Genomic DNA, 12600 nt, shown 5'->3' with positions numbered 1-12600 from the left:
ATCAGACTCTTGCACTTTCTTTCATAATATCCCTGCTAGCCTCATGCCACCTTCAGGCCAGCCTCTAGCACTTCTGCATTCAGAAGGCCAGATGTGTGCTAAGCAAGGCCCCTCACAGTGGGAGACAGGGGCACTATCATGAGGGAAAGAAAGAAAATCAGGGACAAAAGGGTCAACACTCTATACTGGTCAGGAAGCCTTCCTAGCACACCCACCAGGTGGCCATCCAGCTCTACCATCTGGCTGAGACATTTGGGATAGGTTATGTAATCTCTCTTTGCCTCACTTTCTTTGTCTGCAAAATAGGCACAGTAATCTCTAATTTATTGGGTCATTATGAAGATTAAAATATTTAATATAGAGAAATAAGACAGTGCCTACAAAGAGTAAACATTATACATGTGTTGGCTATTATCAACATCATCATCATCATCATCATCACCATCATATTCATCAGCAACAGGGGCATCCCCATCACCACCATCATCATCACCACCACAATCATCATTATCATCATCATCACCACCATCATCAAGACTATCATCATCACTATCATCATCACCACCAGCATCACCACCACCATCAGCAGCATGACCACCATTATCACTGCCATCATCATGACCACCATCACCATCATCATCACCACCACCATCATCACCATCATCATCATGACCACCATCATGACCATCATCAGCATGACCACCATCACCACCATCACCACCAACATCATCACCACAATCATCACCATCATCATCATCACCACCACCATCACCACCATTATTACAACCATCATCATCACTATCATCATGACCACCATCACCACCATCAACACCATCATCATCATGACCACTATCGTCACCATCATCAGCATGACCACCATTATCACTGCCATCATCATGACCACCATCATCACCTCCATCACCACCACCATCATCACCACCATCATCACCACCATCATCACCACCATCACCACCACCATCATCACCATCATCGTCATCACCACCATCATCACCACCATCACCATGACCATCATCACCACCATCATCACCATCATCGTCACGACCACCATCATCACCATCATCAGCATGACGACCATCGTCACCACATCACCATCATCATCACCACCACCATCACCATCATCATCATCATCATTACCATCATCATCATAACCACAATCACCACCATCATCACCATCATCATCATGACCACCATCATGACCACCATCACCACCACCATCACCACCATCACCATCATCATCACCACCACCATCATCACCACCATTATCACGACCACCATCATCACCACCATCATCACCATCATAACTACCATCATCATCATAACCACCGTCATCACCATCAGCAGCATGACCACCATCATAACTGCCATCATCATGACCACCATCATCACCACCATCACAACCACCATCATCACTGCCATCATCACCAACACCATCATCATCCAGTCTGCTTAAACCCAGAGCCTGATGATTGGAGCTGGGAACACTGGCTAATGGTATGACAGTAGCTGACCCCAGTGAACTGACAGATATAAGAAATATATTTTCTTCACCTCAACCCAATCCCACTCCTCCTTGGAAGCTTGCTCTCTACAACATCTCTACAAAGTGGTTGCCAGTCCATGTTTGAATTCTTCCCTGGTGGGAAGCAGACTACCTTCCCAGGAAGCTCATCCAACTGCCAGATCCAGCACTTTGACTCTAGGGCTTTAATATTTCAACGATTCCAAGAACATCCATGCTATCCTAACTGCAGAATTACTTCTAGTGATTAGAATAAATTGGAAAATAGGCCATTATTGTGCCATCTCCATCTTTCTTACGCCAAGACAAATTTCTTGCTACTCTTCCCATTGAGAGGAGGAGTCTAATCCTCTCCCGTTGGATCTGCCCTTAAGCAGCTTGCTTGATCAGTAAATATAGCAGAAGTGGCTTCTACCCAGGTCTCTTGAAACACTCTTGGAACCCATCCACCACCTTGTGAGAAAGCACAAGAAGTCCCATGGAGATGCCCATGTGGAGAGGAACTGAGGCCCCAGCCAACAGCAGCAGCAGAACTCCAGCTGGCAGCGAGCACCAGCTTGCCAGCCATGTGAGTGTGCCATCTTGGAAGTAAATCCTCCAACTGGTCCACCCAGTCCATCCACCCAGCTGATGCCATATGAAGCAGACGTAGATGTTTCCATCAAGTCCTGCTCACATTTCAAACCCATGAGCAAAGTAAATAATTATCACTGTTTGGAGCTTCTAGATTTGGAGGTGATCTGTTAATCTGCAATAAATAACCAAAATATCCTGAAATCACCAAAACATCTCATCCCTCCTCTGAGAAGCACCCTTAAACTCCTCCAAAACAAAGCATGGAAGGGAGCCACCAAGAGCTGATCTGAGTTGGCACTGGAAATTCAATATAATCCTAGCGTTGGTTAGAATATTCTTTTTTATGATGGAGGCACAACCTTGTTCTCCCCGACTTTATTCAGCCATTTAACAAACACATATAAGTACCCACTACATGCCAGGCCCCATGCTGGAGACTGTAAGACAAAAATGAACCAGCCATCATCTCAAGGAGTTTATGCTCTAATAGGGGAGATCTGAACCCTCCCACACAAGGCAATGTGTTAAACTGGAAGAGAAGCATTACGAAGTTCTAAGAAAACTCAGAGAAGGGAGAACAGAGTTCTCCCTACTGGGAGATGGCAGTGAACTGACTCCACAGGGATGAAAAGGTGGATTTCCCAAAAGGAGAAGAGGAGGAGGGTGATGGCATAGAGGGAATGGGTGTCCATCAAAGAAAGGACTTGGCACCTTTAGGGATCAGTTAGGAAGCTGAGGATGGAGGGAGCAAAGGATGGGAAGCAAAGCATGGAGAGATGAGGCTGTGAAATTAAGGTGGGGTCAGATCAAGAAAGGCTTTGTAAACTCAGAGTCTGGATTTTACCTTGAACTCAATAAAAAGCTAAGGAGCGGATTCAGGCAAGGGCATAACAGAGCAGATTTGCATTTTCCAAAAGAACAGTCTGTGGTCATAGAATCAAAGTGAAAGGAGAGCAAGCTAAGAATCTTTTTAATAGCCTGGTCAGGAGATGAGGGGATCCTGAAACAGGGCAGTAGAGATGCAGAAGACATTTATTCAGAAGATTTACAAGTTCTAGTTGGAGATTGATTGGGGCAAAAAAATCAGTCAAGGATGGTTCCAGATTTCTGGCTGTGGAGGTGCCATCCAACCAACCAACAATGACAGCAAGCAGAGACATGAGGGTGGGCAGACAGAAATCCCCTTTGATCCTTTTGGGACAGCTCTGACCTAGCCACTGGGACATCCCAAACCCTGATTCCATTTCAACCATTCAAACACAGTCATAACATCTCAAGCTTCTTGTGGGGGTATTCGCTTGGGCCTCCTCGTTCCCGTGGTCTTGTTTCTTCATTCCCAATAGGATCAGAACACATATCTGACTAATGGGGAACGTCTGTTCTCCTAAACCCCACGCCAAGAAAAGACAGACTCTGTTAAGGTTTTTAATGTCTTTCTAAACATCTTTTTTAAGGATTACAACAATAGCATATGGTGTTGAAAATATTTGAACATACATAAAAGTACAAAGAATTATACAAAAATCACCCATAATCCCACTCCTCAGAGAGATTATTACTATTTGGGGATATTCCCTTTCAATGTTTCTTCCGTTCATACATATTTGCTTTATCTGATTAATATTGTAGTACAAGCATTTTCCTGGGTCTCTCATATTTCCTGGAAAATATGCTTTTTAAATGGTTGAACAGAGTCCAACAGGGATGGACCTAAATTAAGTTAATCCCTATAATTGGACATTTAAGCTGTTTTCATCATGTGCGTGTGTGTTGTGTTTTGTATTTTGTTTTTGTTTTTGCTGTTATAAAAACCTTATGTCAGGCATGTTTGTGGATAAATCTTGGGTGTTCTTTTCTAATTATTTCTCTAAGACAAATTACTGGAATTGTCCAAGGATTAAAAGATTTGAGCCTGTTGGAGTTTTGTCAGTCCTTATGACAAAGTTCCTCCCGAAATATCAAAGGCTGGTTTTGTTGGGTTCCCCTGCTTTCTGGCCTTCCCCAGTCAACTGTGGGAGGAAACACGTGGTCACACTTTTTGGAACCTGAAGTTTCTGGAAAACATTTACTGACTCTTTCTTGGTGGAAATTTGAGACTCTTTCCTCCCTCCCCACCCCTCCTGGGATGGCCCTACCCTGTGATTTACAACCGGCCTGAGCCAGCTCAGTTGCCACAACACTGTCATCGCAAGCTGTCCACCAATGGAACAAAACTCCAAGGTCATCAAGCCTCTGAGCAAACACCAGGAAACAGTGGCCGTCTTTTCTGCTTCCAAAGGAACATGCTACTTTAATAACACCAGAGAATGCTTTTGTGAAGTCCTTCTGCTCCCCAGAACATGACTGTCAGGCCCGGGAGCTGGCCAGCTTATTCTCTGGGCCTGTCTTTTCTGAAATGTAATGGCCAGCTAGCCAAGTCCCTGGCCACCTCCACTGCTGTCCTCTAAGCCCTGTGCAAAGACCCTGGGGCATGCTAATAGACTGGTGTCCAAGGAGCACGAATGGTGTGCCTTGACCCAGACTTGGACTCTCCGCCCAAGGGCTGGATGAGCTTCAGCAGGCTGTGTGCAAACCACCCCCTCTCGTCCTTCCTTTCAAGGAGATACGTGGAGCATCTCCTTGAAACCAGACTCATTGCTTAGTGTAGGGGCAGTAAGATGATTTTAATCTCAAGCAAGTGTGGATCACTGCAGAACAGTCGAGTAGAGAATAAGAGAGGAGAGCTCTTTTCCAGGCATGCTCAGAATCTGCACCAGGGTCTCAGCCAGCAAGGGAAGGAGCTGGCATGGGGAGCGGTCACAAATTCTCTGGACAGGAGCATGCACCTTTTTTAGAGGTGAGCCTAGAAGGGTGGCTGGTGGACAATGGCACAACTAAGTGGAAAAAGGCAATGCATTAGTAGGGGGACCACGTGGCTGCGTGCAGGACAAGAGGCCAAAGACAAGGGGAAGTGCCTTCATCTCAGACCTCAGTCCAAGCTGGACAGATACACTAGTGTTTCATTTTAGGAAGATCACTCAGTGCATCAAGAAGACCTGCAGAAGGCAAGATCTTGAAGCTGTAGGATGTTATAAAGGCACTACAGTTGCCAACAAGAGATGCTGACGGTCAAACTGGAGATAGATGAGGGGATGGAGGGAAAGAGAACTCAGGAAACATCAAGGCACAGAACTGACAGAACTTGACGAATGTAGGACATTCAGGTTGGGACAGCTAATGGGCAATGACCTAATACTACCTGCTATCAAGGGAGTCTGCAGATCAGGTTAAGTGACATGTGCACGGTGCTAGGACAGTGTTAGCCTGAGTCAAACTCATTAAGCATTAGGTCCTAAAATAAGTATGATTCAAACAATATCATTTTTAGAAGTCTGCAGGTCAAGGCCAAACAGAGAGTCAGGAATCAACGCTTAGATAGCAGGTCAAGGCACAGAAAAGGACAGGGTGCCCAAGATAAGCATGCGTGGAGACAGGGGGACAGGTTGGAAGTGCGGGGGCACCGATGCTAAGGAGTTGCTTGGGAGGCATTCGTGGAAAAGAAGAGCAGCTCGAGCAGAACCAGGAGAGAAGGTGTCGCAAAAATAAGAAAAGCATTTTGGGAAGGAGAAGATACCCAGTGTGGCTGATCAGTCAAATAAGAGAAAGAGGGATCGGGGTCCACTGGATTTAGCCACAAAGAGAGGTCATAAGGCAGGATGTTTTCCATGGTGAAGGTGAGATTACAGTGAATGGAAAGAACAAGAACCTGTGTGCATGAAAGGTACTCATCTCCACATTATACGTCAGGGAGACAAAGAGGCACAACCTAGGGGATTTAGTGTGTCATGGTACAACTATACTGTACTGTTCCTCGTAGCATTATATAATAATCATTGTAGAACATTGCTATCATGCAGCAGAGTTATAAAGTAGAGGTGGATTAACGGCAAACTAAAGAAGCCAAAAGACACAAGTGTCAAAGTAATGCGGAATACATTTTTTTAAGGGCCTGTGATGACACAAAGAAAAAGACAGGAACGTGGAAAATGACTACTTTATGCCTTAGCATGAGAGATTTGTGGAGACCAGAGAGTTCGAGAAGAACAACAAAGATGACTCGGGGACTAGCAAATATAATGGAAAACAAGCAAGCGTAGAATATGGTCCCAAAGCATTATGTGGAATGCAGTTTTATGACTGTATCAAGGGTAATGGGAAAACCTAGTAAATGCAAATTCTCACAAGGACTCTATACTATAAATGTGTGCAATTCTCCACTTGCCAGAAAGTTCCATAAGGACTGGGAGCCTCGCCCCCCTGTTCTCTTCGGGATTCCCAGTGTCTAGCACACTGTCTTACAGACCTAAAGAAGATGATGAGGAAACATGGAAGATTATTATGACGATATTAAGTGAAAAAAACAAAATACATAAATATAGCATCTAAATTAGAATTGCAACCATTTAAACGTGTACACAGTGGGGAAAAAAAGACATAAAAATTTTAAGAGTGTGTTAGGGTCTAGGAAATTTAATGTGGACTTTTTTTTCTTTTCTCTATTTCCCTAATTTTCCATCCTGGGTCTATCTTACTTTTATAGTGCGAAAACATATGCCACAGACCAAGCTTTGGCTGGGAGTTAATAGCTGGTAATCTCCCTTATCTTTTGTGTGGCTTTATTTTTAAAATTAGCTTCTCATCTGACTTTGCTTCCCTTGGCGAGTTGATAAAAATAGTCTGGGAGATGAGGTGCAAGGAAGTTGGTATATGATACCATGCTATGCCCTCCAGTCTTTGAATGAGTGTTTTCAAAACACGTGATGTCCGTTTGGTCACTAAACCCTCAAAATCACTGGGCGAGGTATGTATCATTCCCGTTGTTTGGATGAGGAAACTGAAATCTAAGAGGTAAAGTGTATTGTCCAAAGGCACACAGCCACTTCATGGCAAAGTTGGCACCAAGAGTTTTTTCTGACACCAAGCCCAGCGTTCCTCTCCCACAGCACATTCGTTCCCAGGCAGGACCAAGCTCCAGGGATGTCCCCAAGACCTGAGGCTCCAACTCAGTGTTCTTGGCCACATAACCCAGATCTCATGGCAGTGACTACAGAGCCTAAGAGGGGCCAAAGTGAGCAAACACTTTCAGAAGAAGGAGGCTGAGAATCTAAGGAAGAAGGGTTGGGGGGGCCATCAACTTCACAGCAGGACAGGGTCCCATCAAGTGTGTGGCTCCCACACCGCCCCTGCTGTCCCCTCTGTACACTCTCAGATGGCCTCATTCTGCAATAACCACTCCTCTTTATTGCCCCCACGAGGTACTGCACCATCCTGGACACTGCTCCCCCATCCTCACCTGGATGGAATGATTCATGTTGAGGCCTTGTTGCATGAAAATGGCTCCCAGACCCTACTTCCCACATTTGCATTATGCATGGGGACTCCAGAAGACACTGTGTTAGCCTGGATCCCCACAAAAGCAGAGCCTGAGACAAGGAGTTGGATGCAGGGAGTTTACTCGGGAGGTGATCCCAAGAAGCAAAAAATAGGCCAGAAGGAGGAGGGAAGGAAGGACAAACTGATAAAGGATGAGTTAGCAAGGTCACCATTATATAGAGGATGACAGTTAACATGTGCTCTGCTGTCTCTTAGAGAAGTCAGAGATGAAACACAGCCAGTATCACACTTTCCCACACAGCCGAAAACAGTCCGCCCCATCCAGACAGACTCTGTCCAGACATTCAACCTTGGAGAAACATCCAAAATGCCCTCAGAATTGTCCTTCAAAAGGACAGGGCCTGGGACGTTTATCCACAAGGCCCCACCCCCATTGGCCCTATAACATAACCTAATCAAGAGAATGACATCCCATTATTTTTGCCACATACTATTGGTTAGGAGCAAGTCACAGGCTTCACCTGCACTCCAGGGAGGAGATTATACAAGGGCATGGCTTGGTGGGGGCCACCTTAGGGTGTGCCTGTTACAGACATGCCTTTCTCAACCGGGCTGTCCAATACAATCACCTGGGAAGTTTTTCCCAAACCCAGCGCCTGGGCCACACTCCAGAGACCCTGGTTTAATTGTCCTGGCATGTGCCTGGGCATCAGCATTTCTTAAAAGTTCCCAAGTGATTCTAGTGTGCAGCCAGGGTTGAGAGCTACAGGCTTGGGATATGAGGGAGGAAATAGAGTTCCCCAAAGTAAGAGGTCTTAGCCCAAGTGATGAGTCTCAGTCAAAGCAAAGCAATCTCAGGTCCAAAGCAATCTCTATTTTTCATCCCCAGCAAAACTAGCCACTGCCAACTTCTTGCACAAAGTCCCTGTTTCTGCCTTCAGAGCTGGCTAGGGCTACTGCCTCTCACTTTTGGCACACTCAGTCCTTTCCCCTGCCCACACCTTTCCGTAGCTACCCATCCCTCTGGCTCCATACTCTCTTCTTCTACCATTATTCTGATTCCCATCATATTCTCACTTTTTCCCCTTCACTCCCTATATCAGGAGAATCAGAGAATGAGAACCACGAGGAAATGTGCACATGGGGATTTCACCTTGTGCACCTGTGGGAGCTGGTCATGTGGGCCATGCATGAGAGGATGTTGTTTCCATGTCTGGTGCAGAGAGCCTGAAGTCCACAGGGCAGGCTGTGGACTTTCCAGGAAAGATGGATATGAAGTAAGGAAGAGCAGAGACCATCCTGTAACACGTGAGGATGGGCTGGAACTCACATTGACCTTCCATCCCCTCTGAGTCTCCACCTTTGATGGTAGGGGTGATCTACAGGAGAAGCTGCTCTTTCTCACACACCTGACCCAGGAGTCAGACAAGCCAGAGCCAATTAGGTGAGCCCGAGACCAGCACATAGGAACTGCAACAGGGCCCAGAGCCTGCCCCAACCTGTTGGGTGAGCAAAGAATGTGGCCGTTGTTCCACGTCCACCTTCCACATATCATGTAGATGTCCTTTGTGGCCCAGGCTATCCTGGGACTAAGCTGGGAAGGGGATTCCAGGAAACAAAGCTCCAATTTAGCTAAGTCAACATGGCCCAAATCTACCATACTTCTCTCCACTCTCTCCTTCTCCCCTCTCCTCTCTTCTCATTTGTCTTTTTTCCCTGCAATATAGAAAGACCTTTTCAGTTATGACCATTCCCCTGTGTGAATTAAATATTCAATAACAACCTATGGGTGTTCAGCTTTGCACTATTGTACTATTGGCCAGGGGAAGCTATCTGCTAATGGTAGCAAGGGACAACCCCCAACCACCTTCACCTTCTCACCCAGCCTGGAGATGCTACAGGGGCCCACATCGATCTAGCCCTGTTGGCTACCTCCCTGGGCCTCCCTGGGCCCTCCCGTCAGAGCCAGGACCCCTCACTACCTCTCACTCTATCTAGACCAACGTAGAAAAAAGTTTTCTTGGGTCCTGCAAAACTGGGACATTGTCCCTGACCTGGAGCTGGATGATGTTTGCTGCTACTGTGTTTCTTGAGGCTCATACCTTTTGCTGATACCGACAGCAGGCTGGTGCCCACTGCTCTCAGCAACACTCACCTCTGAGAAAAGTAAACATTATATGCACAGTGAGCATCAGATCTTAAATGGATACAAGTTTTGTAAGTTACAGATGAGGACACTGAGGTCCTGAGAGAGTCCAATGACTTGTCCAAGGTCACTGTGGCAGGAAGCAATAGATCTGCATTTCCAATGGAAGTGTCCTGACTTCTGGCTGGGGATCTTTCTCCTCTGCAGTGCTACTCCGTGAAATAAAGACTCATAAAGTAATGTGGTCCAGTCCCCAGAGGGCAGGCCAAGCAAGGGAGCCCTGCTCCAGATCTAGGGCAGACATTGCTTTGAAGTGAGGGTAACACCTCGGAAGAAAAATCTGGCTGCTCAGAAGGGATCGTTCGGAATTTGGGGCCCTGTTGTCGAACCCGCTGGCCTCTTAGCTCAAGCAGTTACCATGTGCTCTGATGGCCCCAAGAGAGCTCCAAGATGAAACACAGCCGGCCGCCACACTTCCCAGCACAGCTGAAAACAGTCTGCAGGGGACTGTCTGGAGCAGATCAGTCTCGCTGGAGTGAAAAATAGCAGATGTTGGAGTTTGCCAGTGGCCCCAGGAAACCCGAGCCCTGTTGCCCTCAGCTCTGCCCTCACAAATCATCCTTGTGCAAATCACTCACTCATGCAAGGCAGCCTCTTGGCTCCTGGCTTCCCTTTGGCCCCGGAGCCCCGTCTGTGGCTGCCAAACAGGTTCGCAAGTTGGAAAGCATCTCCTCAGGGCCTCTGGGAGGGTTGCTGGCTCCAAGTCAAAGACTCACAGACTCATAGGGCAGCCAAGCTCGCCTGGACCCTCGGGGGCCTCTGGTCCAACTCCATCCCATGATGAGGAGACTGAGGCCCTGGCTCAGCAAGTCGGCTCTAAGGCTTTGACAGTGACCCTCACCAAAGCCAGTCTGGGAAAAGCTCAGAGCTTGGTGAGGTTGGTGCCTCCTTTAAACCCCTTCTGTCACAGCCAGGGATGAGTGCATAAAGAGGATGGATGGATGGACAGACAGACGGAAAGACAGAAAGGGGGAGAGAGACAGAGAGAGATCAACAGAAGGAAGGCAAGGAGAAGAAACTCTCACCTTCCTATCTTTGACCCACAGGGAGTAGTAGCAACTCCTGAGTAGCCTCCACTGTGTCTCTTTTCACCTTGTCTCCCAGGCCCAAAGGCATTACTGGGGCCTGGGTTGACCTAACTCCTGGGGTCACCATCCTGAGTTGGCAGTGTCGGGGTCCGGGACCCTCACCACCACGTGCTATGCCTAGGGATTGCCGTGGCAAAGGCCCACACCAACAAGAGTTTCCCCTGCGGGTTCACCTTTTCTTTGGAATCTGCCAGAGCTTGCTTCCCAAACAGACCTGCCCTTCCTCACGTATTCCCCAGACAAATGATGCCAACTTGACCATGTCTGCTGAGGCCAGACCCCTCTGAAGTTCCTCCCCTACCCCCCATTCACTGCCACCCTCCCAGAGCACAGCTCATTAAAAGATGCTCCCTCGAAGTGCAGGTCAGAGTGGGAGCCTGGCGTCAGGGACAGATGCATGGAATCCCACAGCAGGGTAATTTTCGGGGAATCATGTGATCCTCAACTGTCAAAGGGGTATTTAATACCCAGTGTTGTTGGGAGGATGGCATGAGATTAAGAGCTTAACAGAGAGCTGCGCACACACAAAAGGGCTCGACAAATGGAAGACACTCCTAGGAAAGCACCCAGCATGAAGCCCATCAGAGCAGATTCGAGGCAGCTGTGAGTATTATGGGCTGTACTGCCAAAGCGTGTGGCCTCTGCAACCAAAACCACATCTGGTGCGTCGCAAACCCTCCCTGATGGATTGGCTATCGGCTGCTTCCCAGTTTTCTCCAGCATGCACCCGCTAAGGAAAGGGAGAACTGGCTTTGATTTCTTTGCAGCAAAACGGCCAACTTTGCGAGGCCCGTGGGGTATAGCTTTCTCCGAGAGAGCACGGTTTCAGTCTCATGTCCAAATCCCTGCAAATCATTATGTACTCCCCACTCTGCACTCCCTGTGACAGTTTGGCACAGCTCCAAAAGCAGAATGTGGAGCAGGGGCAGCCGGGGGTCTGATGTGGATGGCCACGCCTCTGCACCGGCGTCTGGGGGAGGCGGGGAGGGGCTCTCCATCAGAATTGTACTGGAGTAGGGGGGTAGCTTGTGTCCAAGATTCATGATTCCATCTTTAATCTGGAGCTTTAAGGAAGTGGGGGTGGGGGGAACTGAATTGAGAAGAACTAAGAGAACATCAAGTATGAGTGGTAGGCGATTCCTCTCAACAGGCATCTATTAAGCACCTACTATGTGCCGGGCCCTGTGGGACCCTAAAGGAGTCTATGGTCTGCACACCACACAGATACATACACACACAGATCATTTCTCTCTGGTCCATTCTAAGAAAGGGGGCTAGGGAAGGAAAGGGACGGAGGGACACTAGTGCAGCCTGGGATTCATGTCCCTCAACAAGTCACCTGGGCTGACACGGAACCACCTGGTCACCCACCGGACACACAGGTGCAGGTAAGTACGTTGCAAAGAATCCTTTGCAACATCTTTTCCTTAGGCTGCCTGGGCACCAGGACCAGCACTCTCCTGAAGCCGGCATGCCTCTGGAAGCCGGGTGGGCTCCCCGGAGTCCCTCGCTCCCTCGGGCTCACTGTCTGATGTGTAAGTGTCCCCATGTGACCCGCTGTGGCTGCTCCTCAAGGGATATGTCTATTTCTGCCTCTGCATTTTTCACATCTGTGCTCTGCTTAGCGCTATGGAGTGGGAGGTTGTCTTCGTCGGGAAGCAGAACTCTCCTTTCCCATGTTTGCACTTGGCTTTGGGACCCCCACAGTATCTCTGCTGACCTCTACTTCGCCGGGTTCCAACAACATGGGATCCCTTAGATTCCACTTCTCAAAGCTACACTCTTTCTCTTTGGCCACCTGCCTTAAAGGAGAAATC

The sequence above is a fragment of the Callorhinus ursinus genome, unplaced genomic scaffold, assembly GCF_003265705.2.
Source record: "Callorhinus ursinus isolate GAN/ISIS: 27379988/994484 unplaced genomic scaffold, GSC_fseal_2.0 scaffold55, whole genome shotgun sequence".
Classification (NCBI taxonomy): domain Eukaryota; kingdom Metazoa; phylum Chordata; class Mammalia; order Carnivora; family Otariidae; genus Callorhinus; species Callorhinus ursinus.
This window is presented reverse-complemented; position numbering follows the sequence as displayed.